The sequence below is a fragment of the Rhinichthys klamathensis genome, unplaced genomic scaffold, assembly GCF_029890125.1.
Source record: "Rhinichthys klamathensis goyatoka isolate OS25496 unplaced genomic scaffold, OSU_Roscu_1.1 h1tg000255l_1, whole genome shotgun sequence".
Lineage (NCBI taxonomy): Eukaryota > Metazoa > Chordata > Actinopteri > Cypriniformes > Leuciscidae > Rhinichthys > Rhinichthys klamathensis.
This window is the reverse complement of record NW_026606777.1, coordinates 453102-476221: the sequence shown is the minus strand read 5'-3', so window position 1 is coordinate 476221 and position 23120 is coordinate 453102.

Sequence of the window (23120 nt, the reverse complement as noted above, 5' to 3'; positions counted from 1 at the left end):
GCGAGTACAGTAGAGACACATGTACAGTGAGTACAGTAGAGACACATGTACAGCGAGTACAGTAGAGACACATGTGCAGCGAGTACAGTAGAGACACATGTGCATTGAGTACAGGAGAGACACGTACAGCGAGTACAGTAGAGACACATGTGCAGCGAGTACAGTAGAGACACATGTACAGTGAGTACAGTAGAGACGCATGTACAGTGAGTACAGTATGTGCAGCGAGAGACACATGTGCATTGAGTACAGTAGAGACACATGTACAGCGAGTACAGTAGAGACACATGTGCAGCGAGTACAGTAGAGACACATGTGCATTGAGTACAGGAGAGACACGTACAGCGAGTACAGTAGAGACACATGTGCAGCGAGTACAGTAGAGACACATGTACAGTGAGTACAGTATGTGCAGCGAGAGACACATGTGCATTGAGTACAGTAGAGACACATGTACAGTGAGTACAGTAGAGACACATGTACAGCGAGTACAGTAGAGACACATGTACAGCGAGTACAGTAGAGACACATGTACAGTGAGTACAGTAGAGACACTTACAGCGAGTACAGTAGAGACGCATGTACAGTGAGTACAGTAGAGACGTATGTACAGTGAGTACAGTAGAGACGCATGTACAACGAGTACAGTAGAGACACATGTACAGTGAGTACAGGAGAGACACGTACAGCGAGTACAGTAGAGACACATGTGCAGCGAGTACAGTAGAGACGCATGTACAGTGAGTACAGTAGAGACGCATGTACAGTGAGTACAGTAGAGACGCATGTACAGTGAGTACAGTAGAGACACATGTACAGCGAGTACAGTAGAGACACATGTACAGTGAGTACAGTAGAGACGCATGTACAGTGAGTACAGTAGAGACACATGTACAGCGAGTACAGTAGAGACACATGTACAGCGAGTACAGTAGAGACACATGTACAGTGAGTACAGTAGAGACACATGTGCAGCGAGTACAGTAGAGACACATGTAAAGCGAGTACAGTAGAGACACATGTACAGTGAGTACAGTAGAGACACATGTACAGCGAGTACAGTAGAGACACATGTACAGCGAGTACAGTAGAGACACATGTACAGCGAGTACAGTAGAGACGTATGTACAGTGAGTACAGTAGAGACACATGTAAAGCGAGTACAGTAGAGACACATGTAAAGCGAGTACAGTAGAGACACATGTACAGTGAGTACAGGAGAGAGACTGATGTACAGTGTAAATGTGTCTTATCTGAAGTACTAAAACTTACTCTTGCACTTTCGATGCGCTTCTGTGCTTCTTTCCCATTATGCATGCTGTAGTCCATACTGCCGGATCTGTCAACCACAAACACAAACTCGCCTTGAGATGCCAGCGATGACATCACGTCTGCAGGGAACTCAGGGTACAAACTGATCATGAGCACTGGGTCGCCCATCAGAGAGCCTGAAACAGAGACAGTGTAAGCAGGTTAAGAGTGTGTAAATGGCCTGAATTCTGTATGATCCGTGTCTCTACCCTGCAGAGTGAATCAAAGCCCTGTGTCCAAACTTACATACGACCCACCCTAAACATCAGTGCGGTTCTGTGCACATTATAAATACTAATATTACCCACAAACCCCTGAGCTGCAGTGGAGAATATGATCATTCTAATTCAGAACTAAAAACACCATCAAAAAGATTTATTTATCATCATTATGGTCCAAATTGTGAATTGTAGATAAAAATAGCCCAATAGCAAAAGAGTTTGGGCACTGTCTATTAAATGCATCATTATGTGAAAACATTAGCAGAGTTTCTCCCCACGAAAGACCCACGACATTCAACCTCTTTTCCCTCTAATACAGTAGGAAGAATACTTTTTCCCCCACCATTTGTTTCTTATACTCCAAACAATGTAATCACAAAACAAAACAAAAAACTACATTTACAACAACAAAAAAAGGATATGGTTCTCAGGAGGTAGGAGTTTATTTACAGCATACTGAATTCATGTAGAAACTAAAGCCTGTACCTGGCTGAGCCGGGGCCGCTCCGGCCTCCACGACAGCACTGGGCTGATGGGTATTCTCATAGTACAGAAGCAGCTCAACATCCTTATCGAACCGGTGACCAGCACTCAGACTCACCTACACACACATTACAGGCTTCTGGCGGACTGTGACGTTAAGTGCATAAAAACTGTACACACTTAAACACACTCTGCAAATCATCACACACACACTCTAGGGCTGGTCGATATGACGATATTATTGTATATTGTATATACGTTGTTAAGCAAATATTGATTTCAAGTATCAAATTTCTCGATTATAACAGTCAGTTACTAGACGATCTTCACATCTAATAGCATGAATAAAATATTTTCTATAGGCTAGTAATTAGTATGCCAATTAACACACACAGTACCGTGGCATGAGTGTGGTGTGCGTCGAGGAACACCAGAGGATCCAGAGGGCAGCTGGACTCCAGTCTGGAGATGCGGTCTGATGATCTCACATCGACACTCAGAGACAGTGTGTACGGAATAACAGATGCTGAGGAAACTTCTGGAACACCAGCAGCTGAGGCTGAGAGAATCACACGGACAAACAGAGATACTATCAGGCATGTGATTGGTTAAGGACAAAAAAGCAGGAAAAAATACTGAGACCCCCCCCCCATGCCGATCAAACTGGAGGCGGACATAGGTGGCGGATCTATATAGATAGTAAAGCAGGACCCATAACAACTTATTTGAACAACAATTTTTTTATTTTTTTATTTTACAGCTAGATGTGCAACATGTAACTTTTTTTTGTACAGTATGACAAATTACAACTTTTTTGGTGGATGTGTCGCAGTGGAAATCAAAGCCAAGTGTCTAATCCACTGCGCCATCAACACCATTCTATAATAATAGTAGTAATAATAATTATAACAACAATGACAATAACTTATTTGAATTTGAAAAAATAATATCTTTTTTACCAAACCTATACTGCTAAATGTGCAACATCCAACTTTTTATGACACATGACAACTACTTATTTGAATTTAAAAAATAAAATATATCTTTTACTCTACCCCCACCACTCCGCCACCCGCCCTGACCGCTGCTATCTGTTCAAAATATAGTCAGACTTGCCAGCAATTTTTGTTGGGCAAGAAGCTGGCAAAAAGTTGCCCTCGTGTATCATCAGCTTTAGAGTGCTGCTCAGGCATGAAAACGGGTCAGGGGTGAAAAAGGTGAGCAGGATAATACCCCCCTAGGGGGGTCCGGGGGGTAATTTCTTGCTCCCCTGCAAGAAATGTTTAAATATTCCATATTTTAAAGCATCAATCTGATGCATTTTGAGATGCATTTTTTGCCAACCTGGGGAGAGCTGGAGAAACTTAACTTCAGCCATGAGTCAAAAATATTATGGCCTCCGTAGCGTTAGCTAATAATTTAATTTTCCACCGGAGCTTTAGCTAGCTGGCTAACGTTGCGTTCTCTCCTGCTGTGTTCAACGACTCAATTCATCAAGCTAACGTTAGCTAAGCCAATGTCAACAGAGCTCCTGCGTAACTTAGATATACCAGAAAATATTAGGGATGTCCCGATACCATTTTTTTCTGAAGCGATCTGATACCAAAAATTCTGAGTATTGACTGATACCGATCCGATACCAGCGCAGTTAAAAAAAAATTAAGTAGAATTTCTATAACTCTGTGTGTTGAACTGATAATCACTCGTTTGTGTGTTTAACACAATCTACTAAATACAGACAACTTCATTATAAAGAAAAACAACAAATCAAAAAAATATGATCATAATCTATGACAAAAATACTATTATAAACTAGATTAGTGGGTAACTCAGCAGTAACATTTAGTCTAGAAAAATCACAAGTGCACAATAATTGTATAAAATCTGAACATTTAGTGAAAAAAACATTATTTAGTGGGGAACAAATAAGAGACAATAAGTGTAACACTAAATCTGGTAAAACGTTACACATTGCTCTTTGTATTGTTGTAAAATACATTCATGAAAAACAAGATAAAAATCAGAAAGATCAATTATTTTATATATATACAGGTCCTTCTCAAAAAATTAGCATATTGTGATAAAGTTCATTATTTTCCATAATGTAATGATAAAAATTAAACTTTCATATATTTTAGATTCATTGCACACCAACTGAAATATTTCAGGTCTTTTATTGTTTTAATACTGATGATTTTGGCATACAGCTCATGAAAACCCAAAATTCCTGTCTCAAAAAATTAGCATATCATGAAAAGGGTCTCTAAACAAGCTATTAACCTAATCATCTGAATCAACTAATTAACTCTAAAGACCTGCAAAAGATTCCTGAGGCTTTTAAAAACTCCCAGCCTGTTTCATTACTCAAAACCGCAATCATGGGAAAGACTGCCGACCTGACTGCTGTCCAGAAGGCCATCATTGACACCCTCAAGCAAGAGGGTAAGACAGAAAGAAATTTCTGAACAAATAGGCTGTTCCCAGAGTGCTGTATCAAGGCACCTCAGTGGGAAGTCTGTGGGAAGGAAAAAGTGTGGCAAAAAACGCTGCACAACGAGAAGAGGTGACCGGACCCTGAGGAAGATTGTGGAGAAGGACCGATTCCAGACCTTGGGGGACCTGCGGAAGCAGTGGACTGAGTCTGGAGTAGAAACATCCAGAGCCACCGTGCACAGGCGTGTGCAGGACATGGGCTACAGGTGCCGCATTCCCCAGGTCAAGACACTTTTGAACCAGAAACAGCGGCAGAAGCGCCTGACCTAGGCTACAGAGAAGCAGCACTGGACTGTTGCTCAGTTTTGCATGTCATTCGGAAATCAAGGTGCCAGAGTCTGGAGAAAGACTGGGGAGAAGAAATGCCAAAATGCCTGAAGTCCAGTGTCAAGTACCCACAGTCAGTGATGGTCTGGGGTGCCATGTCAGCTGCTGGTGTTGGTGCACTGTGTTTTATCAAGGGTAGGGTCAATGCAGCTAGCTATCAGGAGATTTTGGAGCACTTCATGCTTCCATCTGCTGAAAAGCTTTATGGAGATGAAGATTTCATTTTTCAGCACGACCTGGCACCTGCTCACAGTGCCAAAACCACTGGTAAATGGTTTACTGACCATGGTATTACTGTGCTCAATTGGCCTGCCAACTCTCCTGACCTGAACCCCATAGAGAATCTGTGGGATATTGTGAAGAGAAAGTTGAGAGACGCAAGACCCAACACTCTGGATGAGCTTAAGGCCGCTATCGAAGCATCCTGGGCCTCCATAACACCTCAGCAGTGCCACAGGCTGATTGCCTCCATGCCACGCCGCATTGAAGCAGTCATTTCTGCAAAAGGATTCCCGACCAAGTATTGACTATTGAGTGCATAACTGAACATAATTATTTGAAGGTTGACTTTTTTTTTGTATTAAAAACACTTCTTTTATTGGTCGGATGAAATATGCTATTTTTTTTAGATAGGAATTTTGGGTTTTCATGAGCTGTATACCAAAATCATCACTATTAAAACAATAAAAGACCTGAAATATTTCAGTTGGTGTGCAATGAATCTAACATATATGAAAGTTTAATTTTTATCATTAGATTATGGAAAATAATGAACTTTATCACAATATGCTAATTTCTTGAGAAGGACCTGTATATATATATATATATATATATATATAGTCTACTATAAAATTAAGAAATGTTTTTAAATATATAGCACAGCTGTTTAACCCTCTGGGGACCAGAAACGCGCCCGCGCGTTTTGCCGTTTTTTTTTCACATAGCAGAAAAATAGACTTAAAATACTCTGTTGATTTTGATCGTACATATAAGTGTTATACATCAATCGATCCTGTTAATTGTCTATTATTTTTCTGTATACTCACAATAAAAACAAAGTTTTGTGCTTTTTGTCAAATAAAGAAAAATAAACATGATGCGAGTTTTGCCTTCTCTCTGTCAGTGCAGTCCATTCTGAAACACGTCCGAAAAATTAACTCTAACTCTGCAAATACTTGTCATACAGGCACGAGAGATTTTTCTTTATGAAGCTTGAATTCTCTTCTTTTCAATGATGTAATTTATATAAAAAACAAATATTCTCAGTTTATGTAATCTGTATGAAAAGAGAGTGCTGTCAGATTTTTTTCCCCCAGCTCATTACACTTCATTACGCGTTAATCTGACACGCCCATGGAGGACGCGCGCTATTCAAACGCAAATGTTGAGGCAAGCCATGACAACGCCCACATCAGCCGTTCCACCGCGGCGGTAAAATGTGGGGTGTATTTTCTGCCTTTTACCGCCAAGAGGCGCTACAATCATAGACTCTGAAAAGTGTTTGTTTATTCTCTCTAATGCGTAATCTGCTGCCGCACCGCACTGATTCAGAGCGATTGAAAGCTGGTAGCAGATGAATTCAACAAGTGAAACGTAGTTAAAATAATTCATAATCACAATACTGAAATTAGGCTACTGAAATGAAATTGAATAAATAATGAAAAAGTAAAACATTGCAATAAAAACATTTACAGACGTACAGACGATAGCTCAGTGGTTAACGCAACAACACGAGCTTCGAGGAGCTTCAATCGACTCGAGATCGAATCTCAATGTAGCATACATGTTGTTAACCGATGTTGGCCAACAGCGTTTATATTTAACCTTCTTGATGCTTAAATAGCTAACTGTTTATAACTGTTTACTTATTTAAAGTCAAGAGTTTTGTTTAATTATTATTACAACATAAATTTGCTACATTCCTGGAACCGCAGCGCTGCACAAAGGACATAAACTGATGAAGGAAGATTGTCAGCCGATTGCATCTGAAAATGAAGAAGCACGTCTTTAGTCTGCTAAATTATTGTGTAATGTAAAAGAACACTAAAATTACTTAAGTTTGAAACCAAGTTCGAACATTTCAAGGTTTAAATAAAGTGTCGGGACAGTTTTTTTAATTTAAAACAGGGTTGCATCGGGTTTAGAGTTTATTTCTTTTGCGATGCAAAATAAGAAACACTAGGCTAATCTTATTCTTGCGACATTTTAAATTTGTATTGCCAAAGAAATGACAGCTATATTAAACAATTAAAACAGTAGGCCTACAAAACGAAAATTGTCCAAAGCAACATAATTAAATTAAAACATGCGTTTTTCTTTGCCTCTCTCGCGCTGAATCTCTTTTTAACAAGTTTATTTAGTCTCCCTCGCTCTCCATATGAAAGAGGAACATTAACACCTAGGCCTATTGTCCTGCGCGCTTGATACAGCACTGAACTGTCCCTCCAACCCCCCACCGGCTATCGGAGTCTGAGGCTGATTTAACACAAAGAGAAGTCGCAATTCACACTTAAATCGCTATTCTAGACAGTGTTGATAATGAAGGAATTAAATGATTTAAGTTACATGTAGCCTAGTGATATTTCTGTCATAAAATTTTATTACTAAATATTTCATTATTTCAGTAATTGATGAAATAAAACTGGTTTGGGCCAGCTTTTTCCAAGCAAAACTAAATATAATCTGAAAAAACGCATGTTAATTTGTTTTCATGAACAAAATGTTCAACTCAATATTAAAGTCTACATGGATCTTTGGATCCTTTCAACCAGGCATGCAATTTGTGAATTAAGTTTTTTTTTTTTTTTTTTTTTATTCAAATAAATATCAAACCACGGTGCTTCGTGGTAATGCTGCTAAATTAAATAACATGTATTGAATAATTATGAACTTAAATGAAACAATATCGCAACATTTCAACAAATACATTATTTGATCTGTTTTTACATTTTAATTCAGGGCGATTTAGCCTGCTACATTTAATTAGAGCGAGATTTTCACCCTTGTCATTTTCTCATTGGGAAGCGCTTACAGGCTACATGTTTGAGTACATCCTCTGTACCTCTCGTTTTCATATGGATTACATAATCAGATAACATTTATTAGCCAGAATATTTAGACATTTAAAGGCTTTAGACAGAGCCGATTTCTTATAGTGACTGAGCTGAAGTGGCTTTCGGTTCATTTTTGTGACGCGCAGTTCCCGGAGACAGAGACGACAGATAAACTGTTTTTGTCGTTAGCAAAAGTTCGAATAAAACCCGACTTTAGAAAAATGCATAGGGCCACTCGGCGTGGTCTGCCAAAACACTTAATTATAAACTTCAATATTTCATTCAAAATAATCTCAAAACGCTTTGTGAAATTTTGAAAAGCCGTGCATGCATTAAGGCCACTTGAACTAATGAACAACTGAAACGCTGGTTTTGATTTTATTGTTTGTCGTTGTTTAAACGTGCTTGTTGCATATCTCTATTTTATATTTGATATGGTCTATTGGTGAAGTAGCCTATAGCATTGATTACTGTGGAGGGAGGGGTGTGGGGATTCAAATAATTCAGCAGAAGCAGGGATGTTTAGACCAGAAGGAAATCCCCGTCCCTCCTGGCAAATCACACTTTACTTAAAACCATGTTTTTAAAAACTCTAGGTTGTAGGGAATCAAAATAATAATAATAATAGGCCTAATAAAAAAAATATATATATATACTGTATATAGGCTATATATGTAAAATTACTTTTTTTACAGAACTGCTTTTAAAATTACGATTGGTAGCCTCGTACGATTGGTACAGATGCAACGTCGTTCTGTTCGATACTATTGTTCCAAGTGTAAAATGGAAATGCATGGTAATTTTATTTCATAAATATAACCAAAAAACTGTATGGTGTAACAGAGTTTTAGAGCTAGACAAATCTCTCTGCATTAATAAATATAAAATTTGCAGTAGACCATGTTTGATCGGGATTTGAACCCGTGTCATCTTGATGATCGAACCGTCAGTTCTACCGCTCGGCTATGAATTTTCTCACTGAGAAATGCCCAAACGTTTGTTTCTCACATGAGCGAGAAAACGTTTTGTCGTTAGCCTGTGTGAGTGTAGGCCTACTTTAGCCTACCTACATGAATAAAAGTAGACCTTTTACAGTTTTAAAAGATGATATCTTATCTGTATGACCAACAATTACGCAGTAAGTTCTTTTAGCTGTTATGAGAAAAATAAATCCAAATGAACGCGCCGCCGCGTTTGTCAAACTCTAATTGAACATGCCAGAATAAAGCCAGATTTTAGAATAATGCATAGCCACTCGGCGTGGTGTGCCAAAATACCCTAATTATAAACTTCAATATTTCATTCAAAACCATCTCAAAACGCTTTGTGACATTTTAAAAAGCCGTGAATGTATTAAGGCCACTGGAACCAGGATCGTAACTGAAACGCGCTGCATGTCTCAATACAGGAAGCGCTGGTTCAGATTGTATTGTTTGTTGTTTAAACGTGCATGTTGCATATTTAAAAATATTTGTTTAAAAATAAATGTTTGTTGTAGGCTTATTTGTAAATTACCATAACTTGTAGAATTTCATCCTTACTGTTAATTGACATTAGCCCCACTTACGTTTTGATAAATGTCCCTTTGCGCCACCTGGCGGTCATTTCGCGAGCGACTTTGAAATGCGACTGGTTTATTTTTATTGTATTGGTCTACTTTAAAAAATAATACTTTATAAGACATTTATGGGAAAATACTATTTTCTTTTCAAGATGTTTCCAACTGTAACTTTGAACCAATTCTGTAGAATGGCCCATATAGCATTTGACCAGGATTTGTTTCCAGGTATGACTAAAAATGTGCTTCTGGCTTTCATTTATATTTTGATTGTTTGTATATATATATATATATATATATATATATATATATATATATATATATATGTGTGTGTGTGTGTGTGTGTGTGTGTGTATATATATATATATATATATATATATATATATATATATATATATATATATATATATATATATATATGTAGGCTATATATATATACAAGAAAGAATGCAATGACAATATATATATATATATATATATATATATATACACATGTAGGCTATATATATATATACAAGAAAGAATGCAATGACAATATATATATATATTGTCCTTACATTCTTTCTTGTGTGACACCCCTGAATGAAAGGCTCATTATTATGCAGGGTCACTGTCTGAGAACCACTTAATTATTCATGATAGGGGTTGGGCCGTTCCGCCCATCCGCATATTGCCTTGGCAAACAAAAAAAGGTTTTTCACAATTTAAAACAATCTATTGTTTTATGTGAATGATTAGGAAGAATGATTTTCAGATCATTTTGAAGCAAAAACTCTAGGCAACAACGTACATTAGTCAAAAGTCTTGTGGACTCATATTTAGTATGTTTTTTGTGTCCTTATTTCAAAAACTTTATTTTTTAGTTTTTTCAATAACCACGCATAAACAATATTCTCTCAAAAATACAAACATGTACATACATGTTGCTCACACATTATGGTAGACCTGTTTGTGCTAAATAGAGTTTAATTTCACCTGTGCCATTAATATGTTTATAAGCAACTGAAAAAAGCACAAATGTCAGAGCATGTCAAAACATCCAAAGGGCCCCAAAAACACTCTGGTCCCCAGAGGGTTAATGAGGTAGCAACATATGATCGATAGGACAGAACAAAAAAGGCTATTAATAATCTTTCATTGCGCAAAAGTATTATGATATGATTATGAAAGACTCTACTACAGTGCTGCACAAAGCGCTTATGCGCCTCCCGAGCACAGAATGATGCGCTTGAAGCAACACGGAGTCACAGCGCGCAGCTCTTCGAGTCCGCCGCATTGAAAAGTTAAAAGCACAAAGGAAAGACATATCGATGCATAGTGTATTATACAGTATCTATCTATGCAATAGTTTGAGCCTTTTCTTTTAACAGTTTTAAATTTTACTGTGCGCGTGAAGAACAAGTGGAGGCTATAGTGCTCTCCAGTGTTGTGATCCAAGTTAACAGACACACGGTAGAAAAAAACATGATTAAAGTACAGCAATACTGTTCAGCAAGATAGTCATTTTATGCGAAACCATAGAGCTTTATCTACAGATCAAGTATAATAATATTAACATTGAATCATCTTGGAGAGAGTTTCATCGTTGTTGACTGCCGTAACCGAACACGGCGCGCTGTTAAATGCTGAATGGAGAATGACTGACAGCCGCAACGGAGGGAAAAGTTTATGTGAACTTGAATTTAAAGTATAGTAGTAAAAAATATGTAAGCACGTCAGCCTGTAGATGTCCTCATATCTTCTCCTTTTCACTCCAGCAGCTCTTGACCCCCCCCCCCCCTTTTTTTTTTTTACAGATCTGCATGATTCACGTAGGTCAAATGTTCAGGTCGGAATATCCGGAAAAATCACATCCCTGTACTTCACACTCACCTAAAGGATTATTAGGAACACCACACTAATACTGTGTTTGACCCTCTTTCGCCTTCAGAACTGCCTTAATTCTACGTGGCATTGATTCAACAAGGTGCTGAAAGCATTCTTTAGAAATGTTGGCCCATATTGGTAGGATAGCATCTTGCAGTTGATGGAGATTTGTGGGATGCACATCCAGGGCACGAAGCTCCCGTTCCACCACATCCCAAAGATGCTCTATTGGGTTGAGATCTGGTGACTGTGGGGGCCATTTTAGTACAGTGAACTCATTGTCATGTTCAAGAAACCAATTTGAAATGATTCGAGCTTTGTGACATGGTGCATTATCCTGCTGGAAGTAGCCATCAGAGGATGGGTACATGGTGGCCATAAAGGGATGGACATGGTCAGAAACAATGCTCAGGTAGGCCGTGGCATTTAAACGATGCCCAATTGGCACTAAGGGGCCTAAAGTGTGCCAAGAAAACATCCCCCACACAATTACACCACCACCACCAGCCTGCACAGTGGTAACAAGGCATGATGGATCCATGTTCTCATTCGGTTTACGCCAAATTCTGACTCTACCATCTGAATGTCTCAACAGAAATCGAGACTCATCAGACCAGGCAACATTTTTCCAGTCTTCAACTGTCCAATTTTGGTGAGCTCTTGCAAATTGTAGCCTCTTTTTCCTATTTGTAGTGGAGATGAGTGGTACCCGGTAGGGTCTTCTGCTCTTGTAGCCCATCCGCCTCAATGAATGAATGAATGAGGCATTTATATATGAATGAGGCATTTATATAGCACTTTCATATGTACTACTGTACACCCAAAGCGCTTTACAATCATATCAGGGGTTCTCTCCTCAACCAGCACCAGTGTGCAGCATCCACTTGGATGATGCGACGGCAGCCACAGTACAACGGCGCCAGTGCGCTCACCACACACCAGCTATAGGTGGAGAGGAGAGAGAGTGATAGAGCCAATTCAGTGGGTGGGGATGATTAGGAGGCCATGATTGGCATGGGTGGATTGTGGCCAGGACACCGGGGTTACACCTCTACTCTTCACGAGAAGTGCCATGGGATTTTTAATGACCATAGAGAGTCAGGGCCTCGGTCTAACGACTCATCCGAAGGATGGTGCTCTTTGATAGTATAGTGTCCCCATCACTATACTGGGGCGTTAGGACCCACACAGACCACAGGGTGAGTGCCCCCTGCTGGCCTCACTAACACCTCTTCCAGCAGCAACCTGGTTTTCTCAGGAGGTCTCCCATCCAGGTACTAACCAGGCTCAGCCCTGCTTAGCTTCAGTGGGCAACCAGTCTTGGGCTACAGGGTGATATGGCTGCTACCTCGGTTGTAACGAGTGGTTATTTCAGTCAAAGTTGCTCTTTTATCAGCTTGAATCAGTCGGCCCATTCTCCTCTGACCTCTAGCATCAACAAGGCATTTTCGCCCACAGGACTGCCGCATACTGGATGTTTTTCCCTTTTCACACCATTCTTTGTAAACCCTAGAAATGGTTGTGTATAAAAATCCCAGTAACTGAGCAGATTGTAAAATACTCAGACCGGCCCGTCTGGCACCAACAACCATGCCACGCTCAAAATTGCTTAAATCACCTTTCTTTCCCATTCTGACATTCAGTTTGGAGTTCAGGAGATTGTCTTGACCATGACCAGGACCACACCCCTAAATGCATTGAAGCAACTGCCATGTGATTGGTTGATTAGATAATTGTATTAATGAGAAATTGAACAGGTGTTCCTAATAATCCTTTAGGTAAGTGTATAACGCCAGTAACAACACAGAGCCCAACAGCCTAGCCAGAACTGACCTGTACATATCTGGGGTTAAACCACACCTGAGAGTGTGTATCGGGGGTTAAACCGCACCTGTGGGTGTGTATCTGGGGTTAGACTGCACCTGTGGGTGTGTATCTGGGGTAAGACTGCACCTGAGCGTGTGTATCTGGGGTTAAACCGCACCTGAGGGTGTGTAACTGGGGTTAAACCGCACCTGAGAGTGTGTATCGGGGGTTAAACCGCACCTGTGGGTGTGTATCTGGGGTTAGACTGCACCTGAGGGTGTGTATCTGGGGTTAGACTGCACCTGAGGGTGTGTATCTGGGGTTAGACTGCACCTGAGGGTGTGTATCTGGGGTTAGACTGCACCTGAGGGTGTGTATCTGGGGTTAAACCGCACCTGAGAGTGTGTATCTGGGGTTAGACTGCACCTGAGGGTGTGTATCTGGGGTTAAACTGCACCTGAGGGTGTGTATCTGGGGTTAGACTGCACCTGAGGGTGTGTATCTGGGGTTAAACTGCACCTGAGGTTGTGTATCTGGGGTTAGACTGCACCTGAGGGTGTGTATCTGGGGTTAGACTGCACCTGAGGGTGTGTATCTGGGGTTAAACCGCACCTGAGAGTGTGTATCTGGGGTTAGACTGCACCTGAGGGTGTGTATCTGGGGTTAGACTGCACCTGAGGGTGTGTATCTGGGGTTAAACCGCACCTGAGAGTGTGTATCTGGGGTTAAACCGCACCTGAGAGTGTGTATCGGGGGTTAAACCGCACCTGTGGGTGTGTATCTGGGGTTAGACTGCACCTGAGGGTGTGTATCTGGGGTTAGACTGCACCTGAGGGTGTGTATCTGGGGTTAGACTGCACCTGAGGGTGTGTATCTGGGGTTAAACCGCACCTGAGAGTGTGTATCTGGGGTTAGACTACATCTGAGGGTGTGTATCTGGGGTTAGACTGCACCTGAGGGTGTGTATCTGGGGTTAGACTGCACCTGAGGGTGTGTATCTGGGGTTAAACTGCACCTGAGGGTGTGTATCTGGGGTTAAACAGCACCTGAGGGTGTGTATCTGGGGTTAAACCGCACCTGAGGGTGTGTATCTAGGGTTAAACTGCATCAGAGGGTGTGTATCTGGGGTTAAATCGCACCTGTGGGTGTGTATCTGGGGTTGAGTACGGCCGGCAGACAGAAGCGCAGTGCGTGGTCGGCCTGAACGCTGAGCTCCATCACATAGACAATGTTGATGACTGCGTTCTGACCCGGAGACAAACACCCGACACTCAGTTTGAACACATCTGAACTCTCATCGCTCTCTTCCAGCAGAAACGCCTGCTGACCCGAACTCACAGCATCATCATACTGATCCCGCGCCTGCAAGAGACAAACACATCCAGAACCACAAACACCAGAATAACCCAACTTACTGTTATTCCAACTGACTTTAATTTATATAGCGCTTTTAACAATGTAGATTGTTTCAAAGCAGCTTTACAGGGATAAACATATACTTTAAACCCTCTGGGGTCGGCAAACGCGCCGTTTTGCTCGATTTTTTCACATAGCAGAAAAATAGACTTAAAATACTCCATTTCTGGTCATACAGACCTTAAGAAATATGAAAAAATAAACTGTTAAATGTTAGGGAAAATATGACGAGATTTCCCGCCAAGTGAAAAGCTGTCTCGCGATATCGCCATGACTGAGCGTGAGGGTGAGATTACCATAGAATATTCCACCGCTACACTCACATTCGCCTAAACTATCGTTTTGCTGTTTTTATAAAAAAAATAAAAAACATTATAAAATAATGTAAAAGTCTGCTCTGCTCATCCAGCACGAGTTGCCATTGCAATCAGTGCAGCACAAATCACAGTTCACTGATCGCGTGACGACGGCGGAGGATTTGTAGCGCAACATAGACTAACGTCTGATAAATGTCTTATCTTGTAGAATGCGCGCTCAGCACCGCTGCTCCCTACACAGAGTACGCGCGATCAAGAATTTTAAAGTGAAAGTAAAACACAAGCTCCCTGATGTGCCTTGCGCACAAATGAGGCTGCATGCATACAATAGTCCGTCTCCCAATACCCATCTCTGGACTGTTTATTTGCGGCTATGGTCTCTGTTTGCACTTCAAATATTGAGAGAGTACTGTAATGTCTTAAGGACAACAGACAAGGGAGGCTCCGTTTCTGAACTTATAATCGGAACGCAAGAACAACTGTAGAGACAAACACACCAGCCTCGTTTCTCTCTACCCGGCCTTTTCCCAACTCACCGCATTAACCCTATAACTGCTGGTGCAAAATAAAACAGCAATTTCAAAACAATTATAAAGAGTCTGTGTGCTAACTTTGATTATGGTTGCACTTGCACTTATTGTTTCCACTTACCGAATTTTCCGCACTATAAGGCGCACTTAAAAGCCTTTAATTTTCTCAAAAAACGACAGTGCGCCTTATAATCCGGAGCGCCTTATATATGGATCAATTGGTTAATTGGATCAATTGGTTAATAATGCTCCGCGTTCTTAAATTCGCCCGCAAACTCGCGCTCGTGTCCATCTTATGCCCGCTCTGTCACACGGCCAGTTCAACCTTCGTATAAATCAGGTTATGTGTGTAAGTCACGTGCCTGCTCACGAGCGCTCACTCTTACTAACAGACACACGAACAGACACACTGTCCCCGGCGCTGCTCGCGCGTCAGACTGTTCATAAAGCGCTCCCCGTTCACAGTAACCGGGCTGTCAGCGAGCCGCCGCACATGAATGCTCATATGAGTCAGGCTGCGAATGTTAGTTACGTGCCCGCCCCAGCGCGCTCACGCTTACTAATAAACGCCTCCGGCGCCGCGCACTCGCTACATTCCCTTTAGCACATCTAGTGGATGCATAACGCAAACCCAGTCAAACGTTTGACTGCAGTATCTTATGCTCCTTATAATCCGGTGCGCCCTATATATGAACATTTTTGTTCATGTGATATGAACAAGCGATTCATATTTAAACAGTCTTTTTGCAGTTTACATAGGCTATTCCATATCGCGATTACAGCAAAGCACTTAATAATAAAAAACTTACGACATCAGCTTGATCCGTTGCTCCTCGAAATGAATTTAAACCAGCACTTCTGATGTATCCCAGGATTATTCCTCACAGCCTCGCAAGACGACGTAAAGTACTGTAATCGGATTAAAGTTGTTGTGTTTTATCGAGTTGATGTGGGCGTTGACACGTTTGCATGTATCGCCTCAGATCATTTGCGTTTGAATAGCGTGCGCTCTCAGTGGGCGTGATCCAATTAAAAGATAATGAGCTGAAATGAGAACGACTGACATCTCTCTCTTTTCATATAGATTACATAAACAGAGAATATTTGTTTTTGTTATGAATTAGACCATTTAAAAGTACACACTTAAATGATTATAAAGATATAGAGCTCATGCCTGGGTGAATAGTATTCGCTGAGTTTTGTTTAAGTTTAGAGACGCGCTCCAAAAAAAAAAGTTCACGGAGACGGAGAGGCAGAAAGCACACCCTGTTTATTTTCTTTATTTTACAAAAGCACAATGTTTTGTTTCGATTGTAAGTGGACACATAAAAAAGAAGACATTCAACAGTTTATTTTTTCATATTTCTTAAGTCTGTATGACCAAAAATGACGGAGTATTTTAAGTCTATTTTGCTGCTATGTGAAAAAAATCGAGCAAAACGCGCCGGCGCGATAGCCGACCCCAGAGGGTTAATGCACTGTAAAAATTATATGATCAATAATTCATCCCAACATGTTTTTACAATATTTTAACTTAATATTTTAACTTGGTGGTGGTTGAGGAGATTCCCCCTTCTATGTAAAGCGCTTTGAGTGCTGAGAAAAGTGCTATATAAATGTAATGAATTATTTATTATTATTATTAATCATTTTAACTTAATACCTTAATAATTTAAGCAATTTCAATTTCTTTTTGTTATACGAGATTTAACTTTTTTTAAAGTCAGTTTTAATATAATTTAAGTTGAAATTACTTGTACAGCCATATACTTAAAAACTTAAGTTCTGTTGCTGTTTTAAATTACAGTCCCTCCAGAAAAACACAGAGTTTTTTTGTGATTGTTGCGGGCAAACATCCTTGATTATGCGGCCCGTTTTCTTTAAAAATGCGATGGAATATGCAGGATATTTATGTAATTTTATGCGATGAAATTGCGGGAACTTGCAAAAACTGCGGTTTGATGAAAAAGAGAAAAAAAAGTGATTCCCCCAACACCCTGTTCTCACTAGGCTACTACCCTAAATGTAGAGAGTCATTTCTTATTACTTCCTATGATAAGCAAGCATACACATCACATACACAAGCATATACCTCACAGAAAGCGCTGGAATATTTAATTTCACATCTTGTTTTATTTCAGACTGTAACGAGTGGAAATAAGGTGTGGCCCCTTTAAGAGCTGCGCGCTCCCTGTTGAACTGTCTGCAGTAACGTTATTATATTGTGTGTGCCGTGCGCCTCGAACACCACATGTGTGCGGGTCATTTCTGTTTGATGCTGCTACTTTTTTCTTATTTTGTTTATTAAGTAACGTGGTGGACGGTAGAACGTGTGACAGACAGTTATACGAGTTCGACTTGGGAATAAAGTGCGAGTTGTGAGATGCCAATCGCCTCCGTGAGTCTGTCTGGCCGACACAACGCGTTACACAAGACCTTAATAAACACATCAAACTTACAAAACATTGATGAGTCAAACAAGTTCTGTAGCTTTACTAGAGGAAAATGCTACAACTTCAGTAAAAATGAATAAATAAAATATTTAAAAATAAAGTGTGCTCCTGTTTTACAGCTTTTTGATGATGCTCACGTCGCGTAATTACGTCACTTCATGACGTTCCCATGGCAACAGGGGGAAACGGCTGCTCTTGTGTGAAGCAAACGCAACATTTCCAACTTTCTGCTAAGATATATGTGACTTTTTTGCGACGAAAATGCGGGGATTATGAAGTCATGCAAGCCCTGCATATTTTGCGCGGAAATCAGCAATTTATGCGGCGAAATTGCGGAGTATTTGAAAAAATGCGGACTTAGGCTGATTATTCATTGAATTCAGCGATCACATAACCGCGTTTTTCTGGAGTGACTGAAATTAAGTTGAAATAAGTGAATTTTTTTACAGTGTAGTTTCTTATAGGTTGTTGTTTGCGGTTTTGAAATGGTGAACTTGAAACTGTGCTGCATCATGTTTTTCTGTGTAATTTGTGGCGTGTTTGTTGAGACTCACGCTCTGCTTGTCGCGCAGCTCCGCCACGATCTCCTGCTCCTCGATCCGGGCGCTGAAGTGGCAGACGGCGGCGTCGGCCGGCAGCGGGAACACGAACACGGCCTCCAGCGCTCCATCCTCCTCGTTCACATACTGAAGACTGGAGCTGACGGAGACCCCGTGGTCCCGGACCTGCAGCTGCACCGAGATGCTCTTCAGAGGAACTGACACAAACACACACACACATCAGAAGATCTGCACAAACACACACAACATATCTCAACACTCTCTTCAGGGGAGCTGAGAGAGACACACACACATCTCAACACAGGGTTAGGGTCGGGGTCAGGGGTCAGTGTTCTTCTATCAGGAATGAAGTGCCACACACAGTTTAGAGCGTCTCTGCTTGTTTTCAAAGGTAAAATAACTGGTTGTCTGAATAAGTACAGCGTTTTGTTTGCTCATGAAACTCTCTCTGTATTTGAGGAGCGGAGAGGAGTGTTTTAGTCTAGCATTGGTCGAGTTTGCAGTCGGCTGTAGTCTATGCTGTGTGTTCAAGCACAGCTTTAGGGTCCAGACGCCCAGCCAGAGTCATAGGTTTGCTTTTTATTTGATCTTATAAAGTGATGTGAAAGTTAATCATTATTGGTGATTATTCCTTTAAAAGACAGGGAAAGAGTGATGGAGATGGCATCAGTTTTATTTTCTGGATTGTCTTCTTTAAAATAGGAAGGAAAATTGTTTATAGGTATGACATTTTAGTAATGGAGGGAGATTTTGCTATTGAATACAAAGTTTTGAATGATATTGTTGTGTGACGCTATGCTGTTTGCATAATGCAATATCAATAGACATTGAGGGGGACACATGTCACCAATATTTGATACTCTTGCTGATCTGTTGCACTGCTCTCCATGATGTTAGGATGACAAAACATTTAATGTTAAATTTTTAGGCCGGTCACAGTGCGAGTTCCAGCACAATGCTTCAGTTTTAATGGTGCAAGTTCAAGGTAAGCATTTATTATGCTAACTAAACATAAGAAATGTCAACTGTTTTAGCAGGGTAGAAATGTAAATCGACCCACGGCAACCCAGGGATCTACTCGATGTTTGTTAAATATTGCCGCTTTGAGACAATGAGACAAGACATATTAACAGAGCAGTTTACGGCATATTAGGCGTGTGATTTGAGTGAATGTGTGCATATTTAAAAAGTAAAAAGAATTATTTTCAAATACTTCGAATGCATTACAATAAATTTTAGTTCTTTTACTATCCTCTGAAATCCCTTTAAATCCTGGTCCCACAATTCATGATGCCTTCCCCTCGAGCGGCCACACACTTCACACAGCCCCGCGATGACGACCTGAGGTAAACCCCCGCCTCCAGCTGTCACCAAGATTTACAGACAATATTAACAGTTACATTTATGACTATGAGGAGGAAGTGCAGAGTTTATACCTGGCTCGTTTTTCTCCGACACGAGACCACAGCAGTTCACCATTTCACCACTCTCTGGGGGAACAAATCAGCTTTACTGCACATTATATTTCATGTAACGTGTGTCTGTTTCGACATAAACTCGATTTTAGGTAGTTACATCGTAAATACATCACAATTTTAAAGGTGCTAATGGAAATTAAAAGATAATTCACAAGAAACTGAAAACGATGAAATCATTTCGACGATCTCCTTTCTTTCTTACAAAGTGAAAGTAAACAGGAAAAAGTCTTACTGCTTTTATAAATCCACTCAGTCAGTAAATAAGACGACAATGACTTTCTGACTGACCTTGGTAAGATGTTGAAGAAAGAATCGGGTGACTGAATCAGCGCAGCAGTTTTCAGTTACAGCTGTTACAATACATTCAGTTCCTGGATGATTTGGTTCCACTGGGTGGCGCTTATGAATATTCATAATATTCCTCTATTGTGGGCGTGTCCTTGTGACGCGCAAATAAATTTAGCCCAACTGAAATTAGTGCACACTCCTCAAATCGCAGATTATTTCGAAAAGCCAATACAATTTTCGCTGTTAAACATAAACTGCAACAGATCCCATGTTCAAAACAATTCATTGTTTGTTTAATAGGCCTATGATTAATCATCTGAGCTGTTTTGCCCTTCAGATGAATAGGTAAGGACACAGCAATGAGAAGAAACAAAATAGATATCATCAAATAGGCTACTTTTTTTTACTTTTGACAATTTTGTTATATTTTACAATTGTTTCACATAATTGTTAATAATCCATAAGTTTATCAAGCGACGAGAATACTTTTTGTGCGCAAAAAAACAAACAAAAATAACGACTTTATTCAACTATTCATTTCCTTCTCTGTGGGCCTCGAGTGAGTTCACGTAGTGTAACATCGCAGCCCTTCTGTGTCGTACGTCTCACACACACACACACACATGACCAGCGTCGGCCAATAGTGAGCCTGCGTGTGACGTTCAACCAGAAGTGCTGCGCTGTTACACTACGTGAACTCACTCGAGGCCCACAGAGAAGGAAATGAATAGTTGAATAAAGTCGATATTTTTGTTTGTTTTTTGCGCACAGAAAGTATTCTCGTCGCTTGATAAACTTAAGGTTGAGCCACTGTAGTCACTCGGACTATTTTAACGATGTCTTTAATAACTTTTGGGCCGGCCAGTTTCGATCCCTTAAGAAGCCTATGGAGGAGTGATCCAGCTCTCAGATTTAATCACAAATATCTTAATTTGTGTCCCGAAGATGAACGAAAGTCTTACGGGGTTGAACAACATGAGGGAGAGTAATTACTGACAGAGTGTTCATTTTGGGGTGAACTATCCCTTTAAGGTTTTGCAGTTCTACATATTGATATCGATTATGTAGGTAACTATTTAACCAAAAAAGTGCAGTCCCCCTAATACCATATTTGTGTAATTTCATGATCAATAAATTATGGTCTACTGTATCAAACGCCTTTGTGAGATCCAAAAATATCCCCACTGCATATTTTTTATGTTCTATTGCTGTTGTTATTTCTTCTACAAGTTGAATAAGTGCATGTGTAACGGAGTGTAAAATGTTAAATTACTGCATAAATGGGGACAGCGCCATCTGGCTGATGCGTGATGGCATTTAGTGCACGGAATAGGGACCGCCCACAGCAGAGATAACGAGACATGCTGTGGGTAAGTTGCACTTTTCGAGCAGTCGGAGAATTATCAGTTAAAAGTGTCCAAAACACATAAAAAACTGCTTTATTGTGAATTGATCTTACAATGAACTTGTTAGGCAACCTTTGATATGTGTTTGGCGTCGAGTGTGTTATTTTATATTGAGTTATTCCGACTTTGTATTACGAGGCACAATCGTAATTAATTTGTGCATTGTCTTGTGTTTTATGTAGAACTGATTCATTCTCCTTAAAGTGAAACCCCTATTTCCACGTTTATATCTCCATTGTGCAGGTAATGTGTATAAAATATGTTGTTATAATGTGTTTAATGGATTAATTGTTTAATTTTTGTAGTATTGTGTATATTCACCACTAGGTGGGAATATTTCTCTTTACATTTATTTTAATTGAGATGTTCATCATTTCATTGAGTTGATTTGTGATTAATTCAGTGAAAATGTATTATAATTGTCAGTCTGCAAAATTGTACTCACTATACGATCACAACACAAAAAAAGATTAAAAAAAGAAAGAGTACTGTTTTAAATAAACAGAGCAGAGATAACGAGACATGCTGTGGAACTGATTCATTCTCCTTAAAGTGAAACCCCTATTTCCACGTTTATATCTCCATTGTGCAGCTCCACCCAGCAGAAAGACCGCCCAGGCAAGACCGTCACATTGGTGCCGTGAAGTTGTGATGCCGCTGTGTTGCTATGGGTAGCGTCTTCAAGCAAGTTGATGGAAATCGCCGTGCTGCTGCATAAGGATCGGAAGCATCCGTCATCAGTTTAACAGCTCATCCTTGGTCCACAGCCTTTCGTGATCAAGAGACTCTTTGACTTTATCCTTTTTCAGTTTATGGGACATTTCGCTCTTATCATTGACATTGAGTTTATGTTTGTACGTGTGTGTGAACTTGCAGCATATTTTATCGCTCATGATGAGTAACAGCAAGAGATATTTACCTGACCAATTCACTCCTAGTCCTGTAGGCAGAGGCAGAGGGGTTTTAGGTGTACCAATTCCCTTTTCAATTGACAGTCCCAATACTGGGAATAGCGATAGCAGACCTGGCATTATAAGAAGGGTGTGTACTGTAAGAGAGTCAGATACAGCAGACATGCAGTCAGATGTCAATCAAAAGTCTAGAGATTTCAACACGTCAACACCTAATACTGAACATGGTGTGCCTGATATGTTAGGGCAAATGAGTTCAATTGTCCATCAGATTGGTCAACAGTTAGCAGACAACATTATGTCCCATCTTAGTCCTTTTAGCTTGAACACTGACATGCCAAATAAACAACGGCCTGACGATTCTAAGGCTAATAATAGCACTTCAGGCATGGTAAATCTGTCGCAAAGTCAAGTAATTCAGCACAGAAAAGTCAAGGAGCCACCTTCATTCAGAGGGGATAGTTCTGACACAATTGAAATTGAGGAATGGGAGGATTTGATGAGGACATTTGTTAAAAAGAGCAGCATGAATGCTGATGAACATGTGGAGGAAATCCTTGTGCATCTGCGTGGAAAAGCAAAAGATGTAGTCAAGTTCTGGATCAGGAACTGTGATTCTGCCACCACTGTCTGTCCAAATTCT